The following is a 26269-nucleotide window of genomic DNA, read 5'->3' as shown; positions in this document are numbered from 1 at the left end:
ATTATTATAATATAATTATGGGTCGTAGTGGTACAGAATTTTTAATCATTTTCAAAAATTTTATTTGATAGGTAAATATCAGCTTTTTGCCATAAGCATTGTGGGTGTCTAATATTATAACTATATAATATATAGTAACTATAATAGTTGTCACTATTTGAGATTTTTTTTTACCGCACCCTTGTCATATTCCATTTAATAATAATACATACGTCAATTAGCGATCTTCCAGTAAAATAAAAATAATATACCGACACATTAGATATTCTTAAAAATCAAAATCGTATCACTTCCAGTTTTTTTACAATGGAAAAATTCTGTATCATAAATTAATTTGAATAAATCATTAGAAATGTTGAATGATGAATTGCTTCCTGAAGGATAGAACAGAGAGGTGATTCATATTCATATTCTGAGAAAGCATCCAGCAATTGTATTAGTAAATGAGGAGATGGTTGGGGGGTGGTCAGTGAATAACACGAATAAGAAAACTTATTTATTAGCGTTAACGTTTTGGCCAGAATGACAGGCCTAAGAACAAAAAAGAAGATAACAATCATAATGAATAAAAGTGAATAAGAATGATTAAAAAATAACAGACAATATAGGTGAATAAATATCGTTAAAGAAGATGTATAGTCTAAGTATTATAAGAACATAAAGGCTATATGAGAAAAAGTAAATTTATTTATTTGTTGATCGTTGCATAAAAATACATCTAGTAATTTGATGTAAGTTTATAATAGAGTGATACAGCGATGTAGAGAAATTATACATTGGTACCACACTAATAATATTTCTACATTAGAACTTCTCGAGCCCATCTTCTTTTCAGACGCCTCGGAGGATTGTCAGGAATGGAAGAGGAAGCCAAGTTAAACTCTGGCGGATTTGGGTGGTTAGGGAGTGTGTAATGGAAGGATTGATATCTAATTTGGGCTAGATCGGTTACATATGGAACATTTAGGTCATTGTGGATGATTTTATTTGTGACAAAGTAAGGAGAATTGAGGATTTTACAAAGGATTTTGGATAGTAAAGATACTAGAGGAATTCAAAGGTTTAGTGGAGCCCCAAAGCTCAACTCCATATGTCCAGAAAGTCCTAGTCGAAATTTACGTGCAGTTTCGTATTGTTTCAGTCTTGTGTAAAGGTTCCAAGATAATCGTTTGTCCAAAAAGCAATATTAAAATTAAGCTAGAGGAAAGGACAAAAAAGTAAAATACATATGAAAATCTAGTAAGTCAAAAATGAAAATTATTTTATTTAATTTAATATTGTGTTCTTTCTTCTTTCTCAATTTTAATATTACTTATTGTCATATAGCCTTTATCTTCTTATAATACTTAAACATATTTTTATTTTGTTTTTAGCCCTGATGAAGGCCTTCAATTCTGGCTGAAACGTTAGAAATTATAAAAAGTGTTTACTTCATTCTGTTCTTCACTGACAACATACCTAAAAATCTTCTCATTTATATATATTATATAGCCACGGCCAACTATCTAATCATCATTATAATTTTATTAGTACATACAAATAAAACCGTTGCTAAGGTATACAGTACAGCCTGGAATAATAAACATTGGTAAATGTTTTCTTTAATTTCACAAATAACATACTCACAAAACATGTACGAGTACCTCACTACTCGTCCTGAACCTATTTTGAAATACATATTGAGCCATGCTTGGCACGAATGTAGTTACAGCATTAAATTAAGAGATCAATGACTTTACAACAAGGGTAAAATATTTCTTAAAATATCCAAAAATAAACTTAATTAACTATAACATCTTGATAAAAACACTATAGTGATGAAGTAAATAGACATCAGTGATTCGGTATAATAAGAAATTAGTACACTATAGTTCCTGAATGTTCAGTGAGAGTTTCTCGAAGAACTAAAAATGAGGAAAAGGTAGTTTGTTTGTTCGTTTTTGTTCAGTGGCGTAAAACATCATTTCAAGCTGAGAATGGTACAGTGTTTTGATGGCTGTGGCAGATGAAAAGGTCTTTTTACATAAGTTTGGAGAATTTATTGAATCAAAATTATCATACCATTCTCATCTGGGAAATTCCGTAAAGCATCTAAACATTTTATTCAATGGGCATTCGTGGCAGAGTACTAGAAATCGTTAGAAATAGAAAGAGTGACGTCTAGCAAACAAAAATGACATTTTTTGATTCAATGGTTTAAACTACATTGCTCTAAGCTGCTGAGGTATGGAGTTTGAGGTATCACAACCCAGCCAAACTCTATTAACTGCTGCCGGGTCACACAAGGACACAAAGACACGTGAGGAACGGCGTTGTCTTGATGGAAAACTACACCTTTGCGATTGAGACAAATGATTTGAGACACTGGTATGAGATATGTTCGTAGAGTGAGGGTTGTATGTGACAATGCTTGAATTTGGTCATCATCAAAACTTGAAGGACGACCCGAGTGCTCTGCGTCTTCCAAGTCAAAATTTCCGGTTCTGAACCGAGCAAACCATTTACGGACGGTGCTTTCTCTTAGGCATCATCGCCACACACTGCAAATGTTGTTAACAATTTGTGCAGCGGATTTTCTAATACGGAAATGAAAAATCATAAAATGACGAAAATTATTTTTCTTCTCTTCCATTTTGAGCAAGCAAAATACCAATTAAAGATAAGGAATCTCGTTGAAAATGATGCATAAAAGCACCTTAACTAATCCTTTTTTAGAATATTTAAACATTATTGATCAAGTAAACAAGGCTTTTGTAAACACAGCGAAGATTAAATTGAAAAATGCTATCAACTTATTTTACAAACCAATATACTATTATAAGTAATATCACATTCAAGTCTTTATCTTGTTTTTATTTAGCCCCGATAAGTCCAGCAAAGTGTCTATACAAACGTATTTATAAGTAATTCTTATAATTTTTAATAAATTATTCGTTATAAATAATTTATTTTGTTTGCTTACTTTTCCTTACCGAACCCCTGACCATCTTCTAATAAATATCGAAAAATATAAATTTGAACACTTAACTACGTAGGAGCATGGAAGAAAAACAGTTTAAATTTTAAAGTAATTATTATCTGAAAAATATTATATTCTGACGAAGGAAACAATAATGTTAAAATATCCGAAATTATAATCAAACGTTCCTACACAATTTCAAGATAACAAATAAATAAAAAATACCGGAAAGAAATCGCTTTAAAAAAACAATCAAAAAAATATCGTTGTAACAGTGTTAAATAACAGTTACAGAACGGTATGAGTTACTGTTTGCTTAGGATCGGAGATAACAACATATATATTTTTATCAAGATCTTCTGGCTCTACAGGACTGACTCTATCTATTGCCCGTCTGTAATTATCCTGATAATGATAAACCCCATATTTCAGTTCTCAGTATCAGATGGAGAAGGCATTTGATGCTTGATCAAGAAAATAAAAATGAATATAACTTTATGGTTGGGCAAGTCCCAATTTTTTTCTTATGGTTACGCTTCAATAAAAACAGGCCGCGAATATATATTATGATAATATATATATATATATATAATAATAACGCAAACCGCTAAGATAGGTTCAGGTAGTCATAGGTTCAGTATTCTCTAAGGAAGCGCTGTTTTTAGAAAATGGTTATTCAAGGAGGTGATTTTTTCACGATCACGCTCAACCAAGGTTTTTCCTCAATTAAGGGTACCCACTTTATGGGGCAAAGTAAACCCCAAAAAGACTTCCAGCACCCACAGGGTTGTCTCACGGCTACAGTGTAACAGAAAATAATTATCTGCCACAGTCGGATTCGGACCCGGGTACTTGGAGATTGTAGTACTGTGTCAGAAACTATGTTTCCGCTATGGATTATGAATATCATAATAAAAGTATATGCTGTTTCCACACATTGACTCCGTAAATGGGTTACCGATAAATGTTGTTAATAATCATCAGTAATTTAGTATTGAATATTATGTATGCAATTGTAATTACATAACTAACTACTTTATATATTAAATACGTTATTACATAATTATTTTGGACTCTCAGCCTTGTCCAGCTTATGATGTAATGGCATTGGAGGATTGTTAACATTATTTGTTAAGTTGTCCTGCGTATAAAGAGAACAGAACCTGATACGTTCTCAAACTGAGCAATATTAGCCAAAAAGCTGGCAGTTCCCACAGAGTTGGATCCTAAATTGTTTCTCCTATAAGTAACACAAAACATTTATTTAACTTAGATATGGATCCCTATTTTCTAATTATGATTTGTAACTTTTTGTGTTTCATAATGTTAAATAAGCAGTAATTTTTTTAATTGAGAGGAATTTAAATAACATGTTCAGCTAAGTTATATTGTGAATTATTATTAATAATAATGATTATTAATTATTCTTGTTTTATTATTTATAAAAATTTGTATATGTTATCCATTTGTAGTATACATTTATCGCTTACTGCTAACTCTAATTATATGGAGTTACCCCAAAAAAACAAATAAATAAATTAATATATTATATCATAAATACTGAATTTTATTATTATTCACTAATGTTTACTAAATTAAAATACGAATGGAATTGAAGGAAATAAATAACAAGATATTCAACGTACTAGAGGAAAAAGAAAATTGGCCAAGTTAAAAATTCAATACCAGCTCATATTAGATTACACATAAAGGAAAAATCTTAAATTTTGATTTACAGATATTTTAAATACCCTAGAATTTTTATTATCTTGTAATATAAAAAACAAAACAAATCTATTTTATAATCATGTATAAGTTTTTGGAGATTCAAAAATATTATTATAAATTAAAAATACATATACACAATAAAACAAAAATCCTGCGAAGATCACATTTATATTTTATTTTTATCTTAGCTAAAAAAAAATATTCCGGTACCGGGAATCGAACCCGAGCCTCCTGGGTGAAAGCCAGGTATCCTAGCCACTAGACCATACCGGAGATACTTCACACTGTGAGTAAAATAGTATATAAGCACATAATTAAAATACTGTATTATATATTTCCCTCATATTTATTTGTTCCGAAGTTTCGACCTGAATTCAGGCCTTCAGGGCTGAAATAAAAAACGACATAAAAACCTTAATACAGAGAAAAATTAAAATGAAAAAAAAAAACTAACAAACTTGGAAATATACATAACAATATATAGTATAACAAGCATATAGTAGATGATACTTATGAAAGGTTGTAGATTTGTAGTTGTAAAAATATTGTAGAGTCAAGAATTATACAAAACAGACGATAAAAAATGTGATTAAAAATCATACAGTCCTCATGTAAATTAAGAAATAAACATGACAGGGGGCGGCATAAAATGTAAGTAATGAGTAACTGAAATTAACAGAATAAAATATGTAAGATGTGAGACATATAAATAGGGAACAAAAATTAAATTAACATAATGAATTACGTGAAAGAAAATGAACTACATGATACAAGAAAGAAAACGAAATATATCCTCCAGTGGGCAATAATACACGCCCGACCATCTTATATTGAATCTATATATACACTACTAATAAACACTGATAATGTAGGGACATAGCATCGCGCAAAAAAGATATTCCTAATCTTTTTTAAATCTTATAATTATTGAATACTTTTAATTTAAAAAAATAATACAAATAATAAATCTTTCCAGCTACAACTAATGAAGGATCAGGAGTTCAAAAGACAAGGAGGTGTTTTAGTCTGAGTCACTTTCGACCACCAGATTTTCTCCAATTAAGGGTACCTGTATGAGGCTGGGTGGACCCTGGAGGCCTCCCAAACCCACTGAGTTGACTCAATAAATAAAATAAATAAAACTCAGTAACAAAATAAATAATTATCTCCCGCAGCCAGATTAGAAGCCTGGTCCTAGGAGGTAGTATCACAGTGCCTTACAACCGAGCTATGTCGCTCCCCACTTCTAATTACCAAAAATAAATTCGTAAACAAAATTGTATAACTAAAAAATAATAATTCAGTAATTGAAGAATGAAAGAAAAAAAAAATTCATACTGATGCTGTCAAATCAAGAGACTTATTTTATTTCAATACAACTATATAAATTATTTCTGTTTTCAAGAGTTATTAAAAAAATTGTAATTGAAAATTAAAATACAGGATTCTTTAAATATATTTCGGACAAATTTCGCCTAACTTTGAGTATAGATGAATAGAAACAAATCTGCGACCCCTTTCTAGAATTACCATTAACTAATATTATTTTACACATTTATGTACCTTTGAACAACAAAATGCTAAATCGTCAATTGAACTGATGGGAAGACAAATAACGATATTCCGTGGCAATCCCGTTATGGTTTTCTGAAAAGTGGGGGAAATAAAAAAGCGATGCTAGGAAGATGGATAGTGTAGGATCCATTGTAACCAATACGTGATCAATCCTCGGAAGGAAACCGGAATCTGTAGACAGCCACTGATAGCAGCGGTAGCCGGTGAAATCATAAAAAATTACAATCCAAACATGCAACACAACAAATGTTTTCGAAAAGAAGATAAATCCCGGTGAACATAAATAATGGGAAAGATGTAAAGATGCATACATAATGTAATAGCAATCCAAAGCGGTGGCACACCTTTAAATGGTGTCTACCGTAAACAGCTTCTGCCTCGATCCTTTAGTCTATAATGCAACTTCTATCGGAGGAAATTGCTTATATAGAGTCCATTTACATCCAGATCGATTCGATGATCCCCCTCGGCGAAATCCTTGGGAATATGTAAAAATGGCCGCGTCAAAGGTAAATGATTCATTACATCTCCGTATTTCTTGAAGACGTTCGAACACGTAAGCAGTTAATAAAAATAAAATATGATCTGAGTCTGAATCCAAAAATCTAATGAAGCTGATCAAGGTCTGAAGCTAAGATTATCATTCCCAAAAGCAAGGAGGGACCTCATAAGATTTATTTCAAGTCTCCTTTGATTAGAAAAACGAAATGAATGTTAATTTATTAACTCTGGAGGAGAAGAAAGTCAATTATTTCACCCCAGTTTCTGATTACATTAATTAAAACTATGTGTAATTACTAGTCAAAATTGATGAGCTTGCTAAGTACAGGAAGGGGGATTAAAATCGCGGCTGTTTCAAAACATAAAAAAAATTAATTTTTCCTTCCGAGCTCTTTATCTTTAAAACTACCAGCAAAACTAAAAAAAACCTAAGAGAACATCATCCAATGTAGAGTAAATTTGCTAAAATATGAGCCCAAATAGAGAGCTATTTACATTTGATAGTTCCTGATATATAGCCTTTTAAAAAGCAACGTTTCATAAAAAATGCATTAAAAAAAGAGTAGTTAGTGTTTTTCTCAGTAACCATTCGACATATATATGTCTATTATTATTGAAATTAAAGATAATTTAATGAGCCATAGTTTACGACGTTTATCTTCGTAAGAGCAGAAGTTTTCAAGATATTTAACAAAATAAATTCACAAAGTGTTATTTTTTAGTTGTTCGGACAAAACTTTGGATTTATGAAAAAATATCTCTCAGGAATCATTAGATGTAGATATTTGCCAGCACTAAAATAAAGATAGTTTATTGTACTATAAAGTAGTTTATCACGCATGTCTTTGTAGGATTAGTAGTTTTTAGCATATGATATATGGTATGCATATGAAATTTTTGTCGGAACAACTATAAATCAATTTATTTTAACAAATATTATAAATACTACTACTACTACTACTACGAAGATATAAGTGTAATAAATTACTTTATTATGTATGGTACATTAAACTAGTTTTAATTTGAGAGCTGGAAGAAATCTATACGACGAATGACTCCTGAGATATAGTCTTCCTCCAAAAAATTAAAAACTACTGTTTTGTTATGAAATGCTGCTTATTAAAAAAAAAAAAAAGTATCTCGGGAACTATTGAACGTAAATATCGATTAGGGCTCATATTTTAGCAAATGTGCCCTTCTTTAGATGGTGTTTAAAGGTTTTCTAGTGTTGTAGGTAGTATTAATTAAATTAAAATTATGTAATGGTGAAATTGTGTATAGACCGAAATTGATTGTAAAAGGAAACTTGGGAAAAAAAAATTGTTTTCTTTATATCTTATTATACCATGTAATTATATGTATGTCAGATTACGGATTGATAAGTATGATGTGTTATATAGCAACCTGATGTATTTGGGCAGCATAGATGAATAATGTATTTCTCTCTCTCTATGGAGGAACCATCCGTAGCTCAAAGGTTCATCAGATAAATACCTCCATTGTCACAGAACTCTAATACAACAAATTATCAGAGTTGGCAACTAAAGATGGCTCTATGACAGCTATACTCAACCTGCGACTCTCCGGAATTTTTGTGGTTGCCCCATCTGGTGTTACTTTATTTTAAATCATTTTGAATTTCGCGTCCATTAGAAAAATTGAGAGCGCGCTGAGTAAATAGGTTCCACGCCCGTGTGCAGTGCTATTGTCGATACGGTAATTTCCCGTAACACACGGCAATTTATTCATTTATTTTTTAATTTACAGCAGACGTCTGATTGTATTGTATCACGGCAACACGTCATATAGGTATTTTCAGAAATACCGCAAATCAAGTGTTTGGATTAGCGATGTGCTGTATTGGGCGATTTTAGTTCCGTATCGAGCGAGAGCGACCGCATATCTAATATTACTTTTTTTCTCAAGAAAGAAAGTAAGGTAGTAAATTTGAATGTAAAATTTTAACCATTAATAAACTATCAATAAATGAACCTTGTTGAAAAGTTTTTCATTACAGTAAATATTTCATTAATTTTAAATTTGATTTTTTATTAACATCTAAATAATTTTAATTAAACATTACAACGTGTTTGAAACGTCAGGAAATGACAAAAAAAAATGTTAAATTATACGCGATGAATCCGTTCATAGTTGTTAAATTCAATTTGTAACAATCGCGAAAACCTAAGAAATCGTTACATAATTTGTTTTATTTGTTGCGGCCCATGACAGCATGACTAACACGTGTTTGTGGCCCCTATGAAAAAAAGGTTGAGTTCCATTAATCTATCGCCATGAAATGTTGTGAGTTTTTCATAGAGAACATTAAACAAGGAATATGTTTAACTAGACTTAATCAATAGTTATCTCTGATTCTCATTTGTAAAACAAAAATGTTAGTGGTGGGTACAGTCGGGAATAACAAACGTTCCTATAATAAACTCCGAAGGCTCGTAGCAAATTAATTCCATGCTAGCCGCGGAGATGGAGACGAGATAGAGGTGGCGAGTTGCACTATCGACGAAGATCGTGATAGGAAGGAGTACCCCCGGGCAGGCCACTCGGTCCCCATGACACGGGACGTGGACCACACAGTCCCGTCGGGACAATGGGACATTAGAACAGGGCTACAACCACACCTCCGTCTGATTTATCTCCCTCCGCTCCTCCTCCAATGGGTACCTAAGGTCCGCTGTGTCCGTTCTATATCAACAGGTTTCCAATCTGTCCTCGATAATATTACTACTAAAAGAGGTGGGGAAAAAAACTGTACAACACGTGTTTTCGGCTCTTAGGGGCACACAGATCTGTGGCCAAAACACTACAATATACATAAGTATTAGCGTTCCACTATTTTCATTATAAAAAATAAAGATAGATCGAATGAAACAAAATACAAATATCAAAAAATTAGGTGGCATCTTATATACATTCATAGAAATGGTACTGCATAACCTCTAAATCCAACTTTTATTGTATATTTTAATATACCAAATTCTTAATTTAATTGATCAAACATATAATGTCTTTACAAACCTATATTTTTGATGTCTTAAAAAAGAAATTAATTAACTGCTAATGTTAATTGACAAGATTTAAAACAACGTATTTACACCGATAGAATTTTCATAGAAGCATTATTTAAACGAAGTTAACTATCGAATCTGAAGATTGAGGGAATTCTTTAATTAATTACCAAAAACATAGAGAGCAAATATTTATAGTAATCAGTGGTATGGTTTCGGGACCCATCCATAGTCCACCCAGCCTCATAAAGTAGGTGCTCTTAATTAGGAAAAAATCTGACGGTCGAGCTTTGTGATTTAGACCAAATCTACTCCTTGCACAACCGTTGGTCTAGCAACGGTACTTTCTACTTTTACTTTCACAAAGTACTGTATCCCTAACCCTTCATCGGTTTTAGCGATACATTTTTTTATTATACCCTTTTTTAAAGGTTTTGAGAGAGTGATTTTAAACTTTATATTTCTCCTCTATCTTCATAAATGACCTTCGTATGACTTCTAATTGGCCGCTGTAGTGAAAAAAAATCAGGTAAGCAGTCTCGGAGAAAAGCCACAGGCGGTAGAGAGTACGTCCCTCTACTCTCTACCGATAATTAGATTTTTAGATTCTATGTATCTATGAATATTTTTTCTTTTTTTAAATTATTTTCTTATTTAATTCAATGTAATGTACATTGACTACCTGCACCCATCATTCAATTCAATATGTTTTATACTTCATTTCCATCTCCACGATATTGTAGAATCATGAAAGATTTACTAGAAAATTATTTAAAATATAAATAACTACGTAGTTTTAAGGTAGGTAAACTATTTTAATTTTTATTAGCAATTCAGTTTAAATATATCAAATGGTAATAACTATTTTTCAGTAGCATATAATATATATGACATACCATATTCATATCTATGTGCCAATTTTAGAATAAATTATAATATGGAAATGCTAGAATATTTAATTACTAATTATATATTTCTCATATAAATTATTAATACAAGATCATGTCTTTATTTTTTCTCTCCATTATATAGGACGTTTATTTAAATATTGATTCACCATCGGTTTTAACTACAAAAATTGATTTTTTCATTAAAAGGTCTCGAGGCAATCTTTATTTCAAACGCCTCGGAGGATTTTCAGAAATGAAAAAGGAATCGAGGTTAGAAACTAGTGGGTTCATAAAGGAAGGATTGGTACATGGTTCGGGCTAGATCGGTTAAATATGGAACATTAAAGTCTTTATGGATGATTTTAATTGTGACAAAGTAAGGAACATTGAGAAATTAACGAAGGATTTGGCATTGTAAATATTGGATACGAGAGGAATTCGAGGTTTAGAAGGTTTAGTGGAGTCCCAAAGCTCAACTCCGTATGTCCAGATAGACAAAAATTTAAATTGTCTATACAATCTAGTTCAATATAATTTTTTATATAATTTATGAATTACAAAGGCTCTTAACTTAGTATATGGTCTTTCGATTGAGGATGCTTCAGATGATTTTGTTAGCTTACTAATAATTTTTTATACAAATTATATTAGATAAATTATAATAGTGTATTATAAAATTGGTAAATAAATAAACAATAATGAAAATTAACAAAAACAATTCATGCTCAACATTCCGACGGAGAGTTGAATGAAAGGCGAACCCGAGTGATGCCGTTATCACAACGACCCCAAAAGGTCAGAGCGCCCTGAACTTGAAGCACTAAGGCAAACAGTACGTGCTATATCGGAAGGAGCATTAGACTAACGTTTGTTCAATAACCAAAGCGGCTGTCGGTCTGGCTCCAGCGTCATCTGTGGGCGTGTTTTTGATTTAATTAATATGATAAAAAAAAAAAAACATTATTAATTGATGAATAAACGTTTCACCCCACTTTACAGGGCTTCATCAGGGCTAAAAGAGATATAAACAACAAATACAATGTTAACAAATTAATAGAATATATAACATGAAATAAAAGTAAACTAAGGTATGGCTAAAAATTATTTAGATTATGGTGAAAAGTATAAATAAACAATTACAATATTATACATATAATGAAAATTATGGAAACTAATAACAAATAAAAAAAGAATTATAAAAATACAGTACACACTAAAAGACCGAAAATAAGAGAAGGAGATAAAGAAATTTATTCATTCATGCTGCCCAAATACATCGGGTTCCCACATTACACAGCATACTGATCAATCCGTGATCGGACACATATAAATTACATATTTTTATATGATATAATATAATAGAAAGATAACATTTTTTTCCACAGTATTCTTTTACAATTAATACCAGTCTACAAACTAAATACAAGCTTTTCAATTTACTCCTTTTTTTTCTTTCCTTCTTTTTTCTTAAAAAAGATTATTAAAGAATAAAATAAAGGCCAAGAAAAAAAAGAAAATAATGAACAAAATAGTACACTCACCTTTCTGGATGAATGAAAGCAAAATAATGAGCTTGAGGCGAATGCAAGATATCAACTGGACAGGGGAGTGGGGAAATTTGACGGTTAGCAAATACGTTACATTTGGGAGCAAAAATACACAAAATAATGTTAAAGTAAGGATAATGTAATGAAATTTAAGAAAATATAAAATATCGATAGAATACAATAACATTAAACGAATGAACCCAATAAATATAATACAGTGAAGAAAAGAATATATAAAAAATTGTAAAAAAAAATAGAGGTAGAAAGGTGTTGTAAATTTATATAATAAAAACATTAATTATAAAGCATTAAAATAAGTAAAAAGTATCAGGTATATATGAAATACGGATAAGATATGTAAATATAATATAGTAATTATATTATATAGTAAAAAACACATAAATGTTAATATAAGGGATCAAGAGATAGATATAATTTACGAGTACAGATAAAAGGTTGTGGAGGATAATAGGTAAGTTAACTTTAAGCAAAAAAATAAATAAATAAAATAAAGAAGAGTTATCAAACTCAGAGAAAGAAATCTGTAATACATTGGTAACACCACTCTTTCTCGAAATAAGATTCATTAATGTTCTTCATATTCGTACATTAAATGAAATGATTTACCAGCATCAAGATTTTAGTAAGTAAAATTAAACCCCCACTCTCCTTCAAAGCAAAGGTGAAGCCAAACTATGTGGAGTTAACCACGCCCTTGGAGCTTAGGTTTGCTTTGAGGTTAGTAGTAATGACCCGAATTGTAATATAAACTGAAGTCAGGCAGTTCTCCGTTAAATGAGCTGTAACATTTATTTTTCTTATCAGTCACCGATGAATCAATCACCTAAAAAAGCTTAAGTTCAATCAAATTCAATTCAATCAAGTTCAATTCAAACTTAACATTTCCGATAAAATTATAGATTGGATGGAGCAATGGTGACTTTAAATTCAGAAGGATGAAAGGATGCATAAACAGACCAAAACTCATGATAAATAATCTAAATAGTTGGAGTTTGAGATAAAAACCATATATAAGAGAGAGAAAATCTAAGGATCCTGACAGGACGTCAGCAGTTCTCTTTAGAATTTTATCAAATTTATTCCTTTTTTTAAAAAAAACTGTACCACTACAACCCATGAATAGTAAGAGATTCAGTACTTTATAAGAAAGTACTGTTTCTTGAATAAAGGTATAGTAAGGAGGTAAATTGTTCATAATCAAGCTAAACCGCCATGATTTTTCCCCAATTACGAGTACCTACTTTATACAGAGTAAGAGTGTCTTCTCAAGAGGGCTCTCGAACCATCAGACTCTCGGCGGAAGTAATAGAATAAATAATATCTGACAAATCGTAATTCGAACATGAACCTGAAAGATAGTAACACATCTTACTCATTGACCTATAAAATAAATAGTATAAAAAAATAATCTTAATTAATTTAAGATTGAAACATTCTAGTTTATTTTCAATTATGAAACTTTATCATTGACAAGGAGTAAAATTAATACCCCCTAAATTTTTGAGGAATAGAAAAAATTAAAAAAAAAATTTTACGCCATGAAACTAACATAACTGCCGATCCATAAGATGTTTCCTACGATTATTTCTCGGCCATTTTGGAAGTTAGTCATAAAAGAAAACATAAACCTGGACGATTTTAGGATTTCTAATTGTATTTTATAACATTTCTCTGAGTGCGTTGTATATTAGTTCTAGAGGTATTAATTCTTGGTCACCTATAATTTATCATAAAAAAATAATAGTTATAATTTGAAAAAATAATAAATCTGATGATGAATTATTAAAATAAAACATAAATAACTATTCTGAAATGTAAATATGGTAACAGAAAATTATATAAGTTTCAAATAATAATAATAAAGGTTAAGTGAACCCGAAGGTTCGATCCCGAGACCACCAATAGTTCTCTATATACATTTGTCCAGTGACGCCCCTACAAATCTAAATCCACTAAATAAGTTTTAATGTAATCCTCCAATCTACGTTTCGTTCCACCACTTGGACGTAGACCCTTCGATTCAGTATTTATTAATATTTTAGAGATCCACTTGTTAACAAGCCTTACAACATTGCACGCTCATCTTATTCGCCGCTATGCTATAATCTGAATTATATTAACCGGGTGTAGTTCCCTTACTTAATGTAAATATGGTGATAGAAAATTATATAAGTTTAATAAAAATAATAAAATAAATCATTACGTCTCAATTGCATTCGAAAGAAGAAAGTTTACAACAATCCCTAATAAGAAACGGATATGTAACGACCCGACCGAGTGATATATCAATGTTATTTATCAGTCAGAATTAAATCGAGCTATGAGTGGAAGGATATCGATTTTTTGTCGGCCTGTTTGGACCATTAGTAAACCCTTGGCCGCTACAAAAAGCTGTTGAAAAAAAGTGGTTCCAAAAAAGTTTAGGTAGGGCCGCAGGTCCTAATGAAACAGCCACACCTTTATCTCAATAGTGTCCTATTGTCATCGGCGCCTGTCCCTAAAGTGTTGTAGTTATTCTATGTTTATAGCGAAGGGTAGTCAATGCAATCCTTAGGGGATGGTCTGAAAGGAGCGGGTTCTAATTCGCTATATCTGCCACGTATCGAACATATATATTTTATCTAATCAGGTGCTTGGGAAACTAATTTGATATGCCTTGTACCAATGCATTAATAAGAACATAGATCTGTACACCATAACAATTTGTTCACGATAATGTTAACTAACTATGTTTAACAATTAAACATCAAACTCATTTGATATTTTAATTAATATTCTCGGTTGATAAGTCACAAATCATTAAAAATGTGTACAGCCCGATTGCCCATGTCAAACATTAAATATATAAAATTTCAATGCAACAACACCTTATTTAAAAAGTTTTTCTTCTTAACAAATCACACTAATTGTTCCGTTTAAACGGAAGATTCGTAACAAATTATAATCATATAGCTAATTAGTGACACCACCGCCCCATATGGCCGAGAAAACAAAAGGCACTCACACTCGCTACGCACTCACTCACTTCCATTCTGTAAATAAACCATGAGTGAGGACACTTCCGAAGAGCTCTCCGGTAGCCGAGGATAGGGTAGATGGAGGGACATGGAAGACAAGAAACAGGAAGCAAGCAGGCAAGTCCACACCCTTTCACATAACTAACACCATCATCATAAACGATAGACACCATCATTAAACCCCAATCAATTCATATATGTAGTTACAATAGATTTACTGGAAGATTATTGATTGACCGTGTGTAAAGATGAAAGGAATATGGTCCGGGTGCGGTCAAGAAAACTCAAATAGTAGAAATATACTATTTTGTGATTATTAATGCAAATAATGCAAAGGCTCATAAAAATAGTATATTTCTACTATTTGAGTTTTTCTTGACCGCACCCGGACCATATTCCTTTCATCTACAATAGATTTAGTATTTACATTCACATTTTATCTTATTCAACCAGCCTCTACAAATAAATTCTCTTCCTGTCACCTTATTTATGCCTTATTTCATTGGATTTAATTCATACAGTCCACTACAAATTCGACCAGCCGATCAAAAGTGGTGGAGTGTCTTGAGTTGAAGGCGCACTTTACACACTAACACTATTAACAATAATCATGATCGAAGGGGTTTTATTGTTAATAGTGTTAGTGTGATTTGTTTAGAAGAAACTTTTTTTTAAAAGGTGTTGATGCTTAGAAATTATATTTTTTATTACTAGACACGGGCAATTGACCTGTATTGAAAAACGTTTTAAATGATTTGTGGCAAATCGATAATGAGGTTGCCTGCTTGATAATGGTTTAAGCGCCGAAACGTTGGAGAATGAAACAAACTTAGTTAAGAGTAAAGAAACCAATTGAAGTTGTGTCCTTATTAAAATTTATCACAATCAAACAATTAATAATATATTAAATAAGAAAACTATATAATATACATAGCAAACTGTCATGCTGCAACATCACTTCTAGAAGAAAACTTAAACCTGAATGCCTGAAGGAGCCTACAGCCCAGCTGGTAAGAGAAACAGACATAAGAGCGGTTGCCATAAAATAATAAGGTGTCGGTTAACATCTGTAAAGAGATAGTTATCGTGAATGGGATTCCAGGCTCCTGGAGAATCCAAGACCCGCCCATAAAGGCTACTCATTTATCAAAAAGCCAGAAAGGGGATATTAATTCTGTTGGGGCAAAAAGACTAGGCGTCGTAAAGTGACACCTCATAGCAGCTCCCTCTTAATTTATTCATATCTCTCCTTTCTCCTCCGGTTAACCATAAAAAGAAATATATATAAGTCTAGAACAAAGATGACAAATATGCTTTTCATAGTTATGATTATTGTTAGACGTATATTTTTTGACATAATACACAAAGGATATTTATCGTCCAAGTGGTTGTATTATCTTTTCTTAAACGGAGATTTTTGAAACAGTAAAATATCGAAATATATATTTGAAAAACATTTAAGCGGTAGTAGTTACCTAAGTTATAATGCTAAGTGATATGAGTTGTATTTCGAGCTAAACATACACTCTCCCTCAGAATATTAATTGTATTTTTCTACCCAACTCAGCTAATTCTTAATTTAGGACCTTCTAGATTAGAGTTAGGGCCATTTAGATCATTGTCTAAACAACTTTGGGTTATTAACAAAACACTCATTAAAATCATTAACTAATTTGATATCTGAAACATGCTTCAAAAGAAAAATTAAATATTTACAAGAGATACTTGTTGTTTATTAGCGTTTTGGGGAGTAAACCCCAACGGTCATGAGCGCACCAGTTTCATAATTTATTTTCCTAGATGTTTCATATAAATTTTTTTTTGTTTCAATCCCAAGATTCTGAATTCTTTAAATTTAGGGTTTAAATTATTATACATAATCTTTTCACATTGTTGAGAATGGTTTTATTGTTTAAATAAAATAATTTGTAACCAAGTTAAATTTCAAAATATCCTTTATTACTTCCTTAACTGTTCAAAATTCCGACCAACCCGGCTACCCTCAAGGACTATTTTAAAAATACATTTAAGACAAGAAACTGCTCGTAGATTCCGACTATTGTAACATTTACTAGACAAACGGTCTAAATTGCCAATCCATTACAAAAGACTGATCTACATGACTATTATAAGGCCTATCTGGACATACGGAGTTGAGTTTTGGGGCTCCACTAAACCATCAAATTCCTCCAGAATCCAATCCTTACAGTCCAAAATCCTTCGTAAAATCCTTACTTTGTCACAAATCAAGCCATCCATCAGGACCTCAATACTCCATATGTTGCAGATTTGGCCAGAACCAGATACCGTTCCTTCCATAATAAACTTCTCAACCACCCAAATCCACTTGTTTCTAACCTGGCTTCTCCTTCATTACCTAATAATCCTCCTAGGCGTCTGAAAAGAAGATGGCCTATAGATCTTCTTCTCTAGAAATGTTATTGGAGTTCCATCAGTGGGTAGATTCTCCACATATTTTTATCATGTCACTGTGTCACCTACAGCAAATTTATTTGCTGTATATATGTGTATACACTTGTAAATATCAATAAATAAATTATTTAAAAAAAAAAAATATATACATTTATACCTTACATCCAACAAATTTAAAAACTTCTTGCAGACTATTCAGCCCAGATGATTAATTTCAGTCAAATTGCTTTATTTTTTCAATTTTATATTAAATTTAAAAACTTTTAATTTCAGATTTACTCAACACTATTATCACTCTCATGTGGGTGTGTGTTATAAATTATATGTTAAAAAACTCTGAATTGATGGATAAACGTACGAGGGATAATGTAGGGGGTAATCTACGAAATGTAGATTGAAAGATTGCGTTAAGACTGATTTAGTAGATTTGAATTTGGAGGTGCGTCACTGGACAGGTGTATGTAGAAAACGATTTGTGGTATTGGCATCGAATCTTCGGGTTCACTAAGCCTTTAATATAATATTAATCATAGATATTTCAAAATATGTCCAAAAAAGTAAAACGTCGAAGAAAACCTAAAAACAGAAAAAGAGAAATTTCAATGACTTTGAGGTTTCTAAAATGCTGTGGCAGCCATGAATTGGACGTGACGTTGGCCACCGGCTTGTATAATTCTCACAATTACTTTCACACAAGCCGGCCAGGAACAAAAAATATACTTTAGTAAGTTTTGAATTATCATTATCGTGGCTTAATATAGTCCTATTGTTTGAAAGGAAATATGTTTATATTTTATAATGACTAACTATTGCTATCCTTATGAAATGAGATTTTAAAATCAATAAGTGTACAGCAATTAAACAATCACTGATTTTCTAAAGTAAAGTTTACAATTTTTGGCCACGCCAATAAAAAGTTTTTTTATGGAATATTTTGCGGTCAAATGTTGTTTGATAGTGCTTTCAGTTATGAGCTCACCTAAGAACAACGACCTTTTCTTTCTTTTTTGTATCGTTTATTTTCCAGCTCGACAATATAATATGAATATATCATAATGACTTCAATAATTATATGAAAATTCAACTTTGTAGGATTTATATATTATGTTGTATGACGCCATACATGTGTTTGTATATAATAAATAAGTATATTGAATAACATCTATAGCTCATAACAGGAGGAAATAATAAATTTGCCATTAAAATGTTTCGACTAGAACGACACAGGAAGTTTTGAATTGCAAATGTGTCTCTCTAAAAGTTAAGAGGTTTAAACAGAGTTCGTTCAAAGTGTGCAAATAACTCTTAATATATACTTTTAGAGCAATGACATCGCATTTAAGTAAGTGGTATGTATTTGGTCAGTAATGGCCTGTCTATTTATTTAAATAAAAATACATTTCGTTTGATGTTGTAATGTTCATAATTCAATAATTCTATTAAAAGGCAAGTTTAGTTCATGGATTCCTCACTAATGTTAATTACGATCATCGTTAATAGAGCGAGACAAATCTGAGTTTTTATTTAATACTTAACCCAAGAGAAGAAAAAAGTCAGTTATCTCACCCCTATTTTTGATTGCTTTGTTGAAAACTATGCATAATGACCTAGTGAGTGGCAGCAGCTAGAGCGTCATGAGACATGCGTTTCACTGCCTACTAGAAAAAAGTTATCCTTTTCTCGAAAGGATAATCACAAGTGTGATGAATAGAGGATTGTATATGACAACAGGTGTCGATCAGATCAGTGGTTAAATATCGGCGAAAGACCGGGACACATGCCAAAACTAAATTGACATCGAAAAAAAATATCAGTTTCTCTTTGATGGTTAGTTATAGGAATAATTCATTTTTTCCTTTTTACACAGAGGTAAAACCATCACATCCGTATTGCACTGCATTGATATTGACATAATGCATCAAAAACCTGTCAAAAAACAACCTGCATTCCTTAACCGGAAGGGACCTATACTCTTACACGACATATATCCAATAGATTTCCATCTGTTCAGAAATTTAGACATCCCTAAAGATAACATTTTTGGAAATGATTCTCAGGTCAAAACAAATTATCTGACTTCATTTAAAAAAAAAAAAAAAAAAAAAAAAAAAAAAAAAAAAAAAAAACTGGATTTTTCAGTCCTGGGATTGAAAAGTTGATGATAATGCGTAGAGGAAAATTAGAATAAATATTTGAATAAAACGCCATGACTTTATTAAGTTATTTTACTAAATAACCTAATTTATGAAAACTGATATTTCATTTGAAACGACTCAATGATTGTAATATTTAATTGCATGTTCAGGTTTTTAAAAAAAAAAAATCCAAATAATTTTCAATTAAACCTGCAAACTGGAACTGAGTTAAAATAAACAGAAACAAGGAATTTTCGCAAGAGTAGAAATTGGTTTAATTTCTATTTCCATTATTATAAGAGTATTTATTATCTTAAGTTAAACATGTTAAAGCGTGTTAAATGGAAATAGTTATGTTAAATATAGAAATATTTCCATCTTTTACCATGTTAAAACGATTTAACATATAACATGGTTGAGAGAGTGTTATTAGGTCTGCTAGATGGAGAATGACGTCACGCAACAGACCATCTGAGCTCATTATTTTGGTTGTTGTGTTAGGTTACTTGCTCGTAGTTTGAGTTTGTTTTTTGTGTTAGTATTGTTTTGGATGTTTTCAATAATTAATAAAGCAATGGATGACAATAATAATAATGTAATGACAGTTGTCAATTAGCTCATCTTGATTCTGTTCCAAGACTAACACGGCACTCAGTAGCCAAACTTTCACACAACGTCCAATTTACACTTAATTTAGGCTTGTTGGAATAAATTACTTTAATGAAAACTTAAAAGTATACAATAACATGAAGTTTTGAAAGGAAAGGTTATAAAACAAGCTGCTAGGAACTCTTATGCGTTGACAAACATGATTTTAAATAGGGTTGTTCAAAGAGCTATAGTTATATCATTTAACATGGTAAAACCTTTTACATTGAACACATCATGAAAAACCCTAATAAAAGATTATAAAGATGTATATAAGAAGGATGGCAGCGCGGTGGCACTATGGTAAGACGCGATGCTATTAACTCCAAGGATCCGGATTCGAATCCGGCAGGGTAGAAAATTGTTTTCTGTTACATTGTAGCCGTGAGTCATGAACCTGTGGGTTCTAGAGCCCTTCTGGGGTCCATCCAGCCTCTTAAATTGGGTACCCTTAATTGGGTAAAAATCTGGCGGTCGAGCGGGACCAAATCACCTCCTTGCACAACCGTTGGTCTATTATTAATACTTCTTTACAATGTAGTGAACCCTTGACCCTTCATGGGTTGTAGCGGTACAGATTTTAATTTTTTTAATATAAGAAGGAAGGCAAGGTTAGAGGCAATGACAATTTCCTTCGGCTGATTTAGTTGAGATATAACTATATTAATGTCATTATTGCATGCTTTAATTTTCCAAAAAAAAAAAATTCAAAATAATTTTAAATTAAAACCATAAAAATTAAATGAGCTTAAAGAAAAAACAATTGAAATATGGGGTTGTCGGATTAAGAGAAAACTGTTTTATTTGTACACTCATTATAGGATTATAAAGTTGTATATAAGAAGGAAGGCAAGTTTAGAAGAGCTGGTAATTATTTCTTTAGAATACTATCGGCCAACGATGAGATCTATTTGGCATGCCAACTGGTTGTCGCAACGGCAACATTCGAGTGCTTATTCATCCCTGCTACTGCCAGGAGTAGTTGCCTCGTAATGGGCTTCGTATTTAGCGGCTTATTAGTAATGCTAAATATACTGTCTGCTGTCCTGTCCACTCGGGGCGGTAATTGAATCCGTCCGCCACGTTCGTACCCTCCGGGCTCCATTCGTTTTGTTCTCCAGGCAACGAGAGTCCATTTCCAGAGATAATGGATTAATTAAATAAAATATACCGACACCGACAACGGAACACTTTCCCATAATGTCTGCGCCTCGTTATTCGGAGACCCCTTACAATAAAACCCCGACAGAGTGTAAAAAAGAAATTAAAATGACCGGGTTCAATATGAATTAATGAGGGGCGAGTGGAACAGGTGTAAAGGGTCATCGAACCCCGAAGGCTTACAAAAAAAAAGTTTCCCATCGAAAAAGGATGAGTTATGCCCTCAGAAACGTGGTAATTGTTTGCCTAGGTGCTTCCCAAAGCCTAGCCCCCGGTTGTGCGGACACTACGGTCTAATCATAACTCAGTGTCTGCACTGAATCTGGTATTAATTTTCACTTCTTTGTCTCCCTCTGAAGTTTCCTTTCTTTTACTTTTGAACGAGTGACCCTCCTAATCAACGAGCTGTTTGGACTGGAAGACAATCTGGGACGAACACACAGTTTCCAGGATGATTAGTCCACAACGAATAGAATAGAATATATTTATTTGTGAAAGAAAATTTCATTATTTCATGTATCTTATCAGCTATAAATCAAAACCTGAGTCAAGTGCTCCATTATAAAAACAATAAACAAAATATGGAACAAGTGCTCCAAAACAACATAATAACAAATAAATCAAACTGGATAATACAAAACTATTAAGGTAATATTATATTCAATAAACCAAAGCTTAATACAAGTACACATATTAATGGGCTTCGAAAACTTTTTACACGTCACTTACAATATCAAACTTAAAACACACTGTCACAATGTAATCATAGCGTCTGTTCAATATAACTAAACTGTCAATGTTCAATATATTTTGGGTGTTTTGTAGGTTGCAAGATACGGATATGTGTGGCTTCAAGACATATTGTCTATTCCCTTTAAAGATTGTACAATGTAGGAGGATGTGGTAAAAATCATTATTGAAATAACTTTTGAAAAAATCTATATATTTTTTTCTCAATCTTCTTTAAATGTTTATATTATATTTTGTAATGATTTAATTTAATTGCATAAATAAAAGGCTATTTTCATTTCATTTCAACCCCATTCTAGGATCAAATATACTGTATTTTAAAACATTAAAATTAAGCAAATTGTTGCAATAACTGTTTCACAACAAATTTAAACTTGAAAAAAAGTTTTTTTTCTGATCAAAATGATTATCAAATCTCCAAAAATTACTTTTTGGAAGATACTGCGTTCTTCAAAAGCAAATCAGAACAGAGTTGTCGAACTAGAATCAATAAGCAACACTCCCAGTCAAAGATAAAAATTAATCTAAGGAAATGAGTAACCTCCCGTATTCGTTAAGTTAAGAGTCCGAGAATAGGGGTGGAAAGGAAAACGTCCCAAGCGCCTGAACTAGTTAGGCGTTACCAAGTTCCGGACTGCCTCTTGGTTTGTTTCCGGTAGAAGGGTTTTTTATGGTGTGGAGGGAAGAAGAAATTTGGGTGAGGGGTGCGCGAGTTTCTTCCCCTTCAGGCAAACCTCTTCTTAGTTGCACAATACCACATTTTTGTAAACTGCTAATGAGTACGTCATTATCATAATATAAATGAATTTCTATTTATTTCCAACGATCGTCTAAACTAAATCTTTATCCCAATTTTCTTAAATAATAACTTGACAATTATTCTACCTCCTAATTATTTAAGGGCAAAACAATTGTGAATACATAATGTATTATTGTGAATACATAAGGGAATCCACTCACCTGTTAAGCAATAAAATAACAAAAAAAATCAATTTTGAGATATTCCAAGTTTCAAACTCCAATACTATGGGACTTAGACTTGGGATTTAAGAGATTTATTTTAACAGAGGTTAATTCCTTGAAGTTATTTCAACGATATTAAACTGCCCTGGATTGAAGTTCAAGTTGCTCTTTCATCTGCGTTAAAGGTCAACCAATCGGTTTCTTTAATGAGGAGATCAGAGGTCATATTTTAACGCTATGTTCCATCCGCTTTTCTTTAAATTGTAGTGTCTATATTTATATTAGGAATATATTAGGAAGGCATAAAAATCGATTGAAAAAGAACAAAATTAACCATCAGTACTCGACATCGTTTCGGACGTTACCTACGAGCAACTAGACACAACTTTTTCACGAAAACGTTAAAAAGTACAAAAGGCTAAGAAGAGAGTCAGGTATTTCACACCACTTTCTGATTACTTTAATGAAAACTGGATAATTACTAGTCGAAACCTCAGTGTGACACATCAGAGTCTGCCAAGTATAGGTAGGGGGAAATAAAACAAAAAAAAAAAAGAATTTTCATTCGGAACTCTATATCTTTGAAACTACCAACAATAATAAAAATCCTAAGAATACATTAGTTAAAGTGGAATAAATTTTCTAAAATATGAGCCGTAATAGAGCTATTTACGTTCAATAGTTCCTGATATATGCTTTTTAAAAAGCAACATTTCATAAAATGAATGCACTGAAAAACAGAAATTAGTGAATTTATTTTGTGAAATCTATACTTCAAAAATAGTTTGACGTACTGATGTCTATTAGAACTCAAATTAAAGCTAGTTAAATGTACTATAAAGCAGTTTATCATCGTAGGAGTAGTAGTATTTATGATATTTGCTCAAATAAATTGATTTATAGTAATTCGGAAAAAATTGTATGTGCAAATATAATTGAAACTACTACACCCTTATGAAGATAGGTGGCATAAACTTTATAAGTTATGTTACCTTTATTTTGAGTGCTGGAAGACATATGTACATATTATGGTTCCTTAGATATATTTTTCCAAACATTTAAAATTTTATCCGAACAACTAGAACTGAACATTTTGTGAAATTATTTTGTTAAATATCATACAAAACTACTCCTCTTAAAGTACTACACCTACGAAGATATGCGCTATGTATTACTTTATAGTACATTAAACAAGCTTTAATTTAAGTGCTAGCAGACATCTATACGTTTTATGATTCTTGAGATATTTGAGATCATTTTTAGTAAATTTTTTTTTTTAAATATTGCTTTTTAAAAAACGATATTTCGGGAACTATGGAACATGCATAGGTTGATTAGGGCTCATATCTTAGCAATTTTACTTTATTTTAAATAATGTTCTCTTAGGTTTTCTAGTGTTGTTGGTAGTTTTAAAAACACAGCTCCGAATTACAGCATTCAAGCTCTGTTAAACTATTTCAATGAGAATAAGACCTGATACATAAATGTAAAAAAAATAAAAGTAAAAATCTATATTATGAATACATAATAAATAAATAAAATAGATCTTTTATTAATACAATTTCATCGAAAAAGTTGGAGTAACATACCCGTTCTAAAATTGTAATTTCAGTTTTTGACTGGAAGTCAAAGTGTGAAACTAGGATACTTGGAATAAGGGGACCTCATTCGTCGTATCTTTCGATCGACGTTTCGAATTCGAAATTTCACACGATTGTAATACGTCCCCTGACTATATACTCAATATATAGGTTTGTGAAAGTAAAAAAAAAAAACGGATTTAAACATAAAATCTGTTATCATTTATTTTTAGCCTTGATTATTATTATAAACTAAGACAAGCTCATTATTTCTTGTAAACAAAATGGTAATAATATTTATTAAAATAAAGAAAAAGTTCGGAAGCCTAGGGGCAAAGTTGAGCAGTCGATCTGCAATAGTTTAGTCATAGATAAAAATCTCTTTAATCACAATCACTATCTATGAACCATTACTTTTTTCTTAATGATTCACTATGATATTATCTTTCGCCTTTTCAATTGTTTAAGCCGAGCAAAGTATTACGATAAGAGCACTTGTGATGAGTGAGTGACTCACATCTGTCTAATCCCTTAAAAAAGTATCGCCCTGCTCTAGTTTTAATTCCTCTGAATAATTCTATAACCTAAAAGTAATTTTTACTTTCACCTACCCATATTTCATATATATATCTCCAGAGCGCAGCCTAGCTAAAAAAAATATCTAAATTTATCTTGATAAAAGTAATCGACCATAAATTACACTTTATAGAATCGATTTTTCACATTTTTTTCGATTATCTTCAAAACAGCTTTAGCGACTTTAATATCGACAAGTTCAATGTACAATTAAATGGTCTTTAATATAATTTTGGTCTCTATCGCCATTGAAATAATCTGACGGTGCTTTAATGACGAATTTTTAAAAAATCTTACATTAAAGTTTTGATTATAAAAAAAAAATAACAGTTTAAACATCGTTAGCAATAATAAATGGTAGATAAATACAAAATATTAATAAGTTTTATGTATAACTAAAAGATAAAACAGTAAAAATATAGTCATCCCATTCAATCGGGAAAAGCCACGATGTCCGAATTTTCCTAATTGTATTATGGTACGTTATGTTTTATTAAACTGTTACATTCTTGGCAGGAGCAAAACTTGTATTCGTCATTTCCTTCTCGAGAAACTCTAAAATATGAATTAAGCAATAAATAGGCATATCTCACTAAAATGTAAGTTTTGCATGTCTATTTCTAGGGCATATCTCACTAAATTGTAACAGTTTTCCATGTCTATTTCTAGGGCATATCTTACTAAAATGTAAGTTTTCCATGTCTATTTCTAGGGCATATCTCACTAAAATGTAACAGTTTTCCATGTCTATTTCTAGGG

At 31.5% G+C, this 26269-nt stretch overlaps 1 long non-coding RNA gene and 1 other non-coding gene across 2 annotated transcripts in view; both read right to left on the bottom strand.

Moving 5' to 3' along the window:
• Positions 1–26269, bottom strand: part of LOC106682189 (uncharacterized) — a 704551-nt gene that overhangs the window by 583619 nt on the left and 94663 nt on the right. The gene's annotated exons all lie outside the window — the stretch shown is intronic.
• TRNAE-UUC (transfer RNA glutamic acid (anticodon UUC)) lies at positions 4889–4960 on the bottom strand. Its single transcript has one exon. It is a non-coding gene; the product is annotated as a tRNA-Glu (tRNA).

Source organism: Halyomorpha halys, unplaced genomic scaffold, assembly GCF_000696795.3.
Source record: "Halyomorpha halys isolate HHAL.00 unplaced genomic scaffold, Hhal_1.1 Scaffold394.1, whole genome shotgun sequence".
NCBI classification, from domain to species: Eukaryota; Metazoa; Arthropoda; class Insecta; order Hemiptera; family Pentatomidae; genus Halyomorpha; species Halyomorpha halys.
This window is presented reverse-complemented; position numbering and strand designations above follow the sequence as displayed.